At 46.6% G+C, this 4,444-nt stretch overlaps 1 pseudogene; it reads right to left on the bottom strand.

The window, feature by feature from the left end:
* Positions 1–673: 673 nt before the first annotated feature.
* Positions 674–3,934, bottom strand: LOC148394674 (uncharacterized; annotated as a pseudogene).
* Positions 3,935–4,444: the final 510 nt, after the last annotated feature.

The raw sequence follows: 4,444 nt of genomic DNA, 5'->3' as shown, positions 1-4,444 counted from the left end.
ACAGTGGGCCAGCTCTACACCCTCGGCAGGATCTTCGAGGGTGCATGGGAGTTCGCCCAACCAGTCCACATGTGTTTTGTGGACTTGGAGAAGGCGTTCGACCGTGTCCCTCGGGAGGTTCTGTGGAGGGTGCTTCGGGAGTACGGGGTGCCGAGCCAACTGATAAGAGCGGTTCGGTCCCCGTATCACCGATGCCAGAGTTTGGTCCGAATTTCCGGCAGTAAGTCGGATTCGTGCCCAGTGAGGGTTGGGCTCCGCCAAGGCTGCCCTTTGTCACCGATTATATTCATAATTTTTTTGGACAGAATTTCTCGGCACAGCCGAGGCGATGAGGGTGTTCGGTTTGGGGACCTCAGCATCGCGTCTCTGCTTTTTGCAGACGACGTGGTGCTGGTGGCTTCTTCAGGCCGTGATCTCCAGCTTTCACTGGAGCGGTTCGCAGCCGAGTGTGAAGCGGTCGGGATGAGGGTCAGCACCTCCAAATCCGAGTCCATGGTATTCGGTCGGAAAAGGGTGGAATGCCCTCTCTGGATCAGGTGTCAGGTTTATTTTACTGACGTGTACTATAAAGTAAAGAGAAAAGAGTCAGCAAACAGTAATCACAATGAGACAAGAATATTAATTCAAATGTTCGCGCGGAGTGCAGTACAGATAGCTTATAACAATCCGACTACACAAAATATCTGTAAGCACTCCTACTCTTTTTATTTGGATTTGTCCTACCCACAATGTGAGACAAAAGCCCCTAAGGGAGGGGGGGGGAAGTATGTGGGTTTTGTCTCGTAAGCAAAAATAAACACAAGGTGTTGCATACTTATATGGCAATGTCTGCAAAATAATTTGAGCAATTAGCATCTCTCTTTGTCTCTATGATCGAAACAGAAAACTTGACGTTTTTTTGCCGCTCCATCTGAGAGTGTAAAACTGTGGTCAGGCATGTTGTTTCTTCGAATTGTCTCGGTAGACATTCTCATATTGCAGAGTTGCAAGCTGGTAGCTGCGTCCTGCCTGACCCAGCCGTCACCTCTCTTGTGACCCAGCTGTAACCTTTCTTTTCTGTAGCACAACATAAAAAACAGCAAAGCCAAACAGCAAGCATACATTGCAGTAATATTGCAGTAAGCATTGATTAGAGAACGCATGATAACATATATATACATTTTTCTAACAATTCCCACCTGTTTATCATAAGTTCTCGGACTATCTTATCACCTAAACGGCCACTATAAAAAGGTTTTCAGCCGTGGGATCACATTTCACAAGAACAAATTTACACTCGGGAGGAGATAGAATCTTAATCATCAATGTTAGAGATTTGCTCACTCAAACAATATTTTGCAAGAACCACACGGGAGACAAGCAAGTCTTTTTAGACACCTGCAGGTGGAGACTTCACTCACTCCAGAATGAAGTCTGAACCCTCGTTCCTGCGAGGGGATATTTATTCAGAGAAACAGAGTGGGGGTTTGGGTAAACTGGCTAAAGCCCTTGTCCTCTAGCCTAAACATGTCAGGGGATGTTTTACGACCTTGTGATAAGGAGGACAAGGTATGGTATTTATTACCTGTTGCATTCCAACATAATCCTATGATAAAGATAACCTGGAAAACCCTAACAATCAATGTCAGACATGGGAAACAAACCGGACAGGTTTACCACGGTAGCAGTAGAAGTTTCACTGACGGAGTCATCGCTAGAGTGACAATCGTCGTCAGTCAAAAATTTGTCCCTCAGGAGCAACGGAAAAGTCTCAGCTGCTGGAGAGATAGCAGTTGTAATTAACCTGTTAATTAGAGATCGGAGACATGGGATGCAACAACATCCACACAAGGTTAAAACAGCAGCAAAAACGGCAATGGAGACCAGGACCGAGGAAACCAGGGTGCGGTACTTTCCGAACACATTCAACCAGTTGTTCCAAACCTCCGTGTTCACCCCACTGTGTTCCTTCATCTTCCCATTCAAGGTCATCAGGCCCTCAAGAGCCTGGGACAGGCTTCCGTCAGCTGCAGTATTATTTTGAATAAATGTGCAGCATTGCTCACCAAACATGGCGCAAACACCGCCCTCTTTTAAGAATAGCATGTCAAGGGCCATCTGGTTCTGGAAAGCCATGAGGGAAGTAGCGGCCAGTTGGGAGTGGACCGCTTTAAAACCCGCCTCGGTCCAATTTCCAAGCCTCTGCACGTTGTAATGGATGTAGTTGATCCTGTCGACAATTTTTGTTAAGAGTACACCACCAACACAGGGTGGATTCAAAACCAGCTGCTACCTGTTTCACCAGCTTATACTCATCCGGTACTCCTCTAGGAACACCAATGGCGTCAATGTAAGTTGGATCTGCCGCGCCCAGCCAATCGGCGCTTCGCTTCGTTCTCAACCAGAATTTGGGCACTATGGACTTAACAAAAAGTCCCAGATCATAAGGACTCATGGGAATCAATTGAACAGGAAGCAAAAGGGTTACCAAAGCGCAAACACCAGAGCTATTTAAAGGCAACCTATCATAAAGTTTATTACTGTTACACCAAAACTAAATGTCACTACGAGCAATGGGCAAGAAAGGGGCAGTGACATTTGTCAAAGAAACACACCACGGCGCGGCTGGAGCACCTAACTTCACACCGGTACCAGGTAATTTAATGCACGTGAAATTACCCTTAGCAACTTTAGAAGAAAAAAGCGGTTTATTTTTTGTCATGGAAGAAACAGGATAAATGCTATCCCATATAAAACAGTCATGAGTAGGTGGTATGGACGAGTTCAACATTAAAACAACAGCACATTTTGGAACGACATTTGCAGGTATGATTATCAGAAGAGGTCGTGGACCCATGCATGCAATGCAACTGGTGTTAGCCATCTTTGCAGCTTGCTCAGCCATAAGGAGCCAGTTTTTAGTTTGACTACTTGTACCTGTGGAGGCTACAAAATAGCTATCTATATCAGTGAGGAGCACACTCGTGATTTTTGCTCCGGCTTTTAGGGTATAATTATTCATACCTGGACGGTCGGCGGTCGACATGGTTTTGTTAATGCAGATTACAACAGGGAAATGATCAATCCCAGAAGACCACGCCCACAACTGAAAACCCCAACAGGAAGTGTTAAAGTGGCGTTTGGAGGCCGAATTTGGCCATCTGGGAGTGCAAAGGTTCAAAGGAGGCTTGTGCCCTTGTTTTTCAAAGTTACTCGCTTAGCAAAAAACACAGCCTCTTCACTGGAACCGGAGGGGCAATAGTCTGACGTTTGTGTGGTGACAAGGGTACTCCAGTCATTGCTGACCGGGTGACCAGTTAAATACCACCAATATCCGAGCCATTTGTCCCCAGTAGTGGGGTGGCCAGAGTCAACGTCCTGAGCTTCATATCGAGCAGCACATCCTGGGAGATGTGTGACATCGAATCATGATCAGTGGAAGACGAGAGGACATGGAGCAGGCCTTCTGCAGCAGCTTTGGCAGATTTATCAGCGAAGGCATTCCAAGAGAAACAGGATCAGTGTTTTTAGTGTGAGCAGCACATTTGCAAACCACCACCCTAAAGGGCAATTGGACAGCGTCCAAAAGTTGAGGGAGCAATGTGGAGTGGGTGACGGGCTTGCCCGTAGAAGTTATCATGCCACGGTTGCTCCATTGCTGAGCAAAAACATGCACTGTAGCAAAGGCATACTGGCTATCAGTCCAAATAGTGACAGATTTGTTCGCAAACATTTTGCAGGCCTCAGTGAGAGCAATGAGTTCGGCGGCCTGTGCCGACATATGGGATGGCAGTTGGACAGCCTTCAAAACCTCATCAGTAGTGACAACGGCATACCCAGAAAGGGTCACACCAAGTTCACTTTTCTTTGAAGACCCATCAACAAACACCACATGACCATCAGGCAAGGGTGTATCTTCCAGATCGGATCGAGTCTTCGCAATTTGTTGAGCAGCATCGACACAATCATGGAATTCGCCATCGTCAGGAAGGGGAATAAGAGTGGCAGGATTAAGTGTCGTGCACCTTTCAACGGTCAAATGCGGCTGAGACAGTAAAGTAGCCATGCAGGACAGATGCCGTGCACGCGACAAAAAGGTCATACTTGTTTGCAGCAAAAGAGCTGAGACCGCATGAGGAACCTTCAGCGTCAAAGGATGAAACAGCACAACACCAGCACTACTCTCCACGGCCCTCACGCATGGTGGAAGAGCACAAGCAACACTATCCAACTTAGAAGAATAAAAAGCGACAGGTCGAAGCTTTGAGCCATGCGATTGGAGCAAAACAGAGGTCATATAATGACCTTTGCAGTCAACAGCTTGAACAAATGCTTTGTCATAGTTGGGTAGGGCCAGAGTAGAGCTGGAGACCAGAGCTTGTTTGATCAGCACAAATGCATCCTCTACTTCGGAAGTCCATTTTAACAGAGTGGACATTGAGATGTTTTCTTCATACATCAATTT

Source organism: Syngnathus floridae, chromosome 8 (assembly GCF_059516105.1).
Source record: "Syngnathus floridae isolate MCC-2025c chromosome 8, RoL_Sflo_1.0, whole genome shotgun sequence".
NCBI classification, from domain to species: domain Eukaryota; kingdom Metazoa; phylum Chordata; class Actinopteri; order Syngnathiformes; family Syngnathidae; genus Syngnathus; species Syngnathus floridae.
The sequence above is the reverse complement of the archived record's forward strand: the minus strand, read 5'-3'. Positions and strand labels throughout refer to the sequence as shown.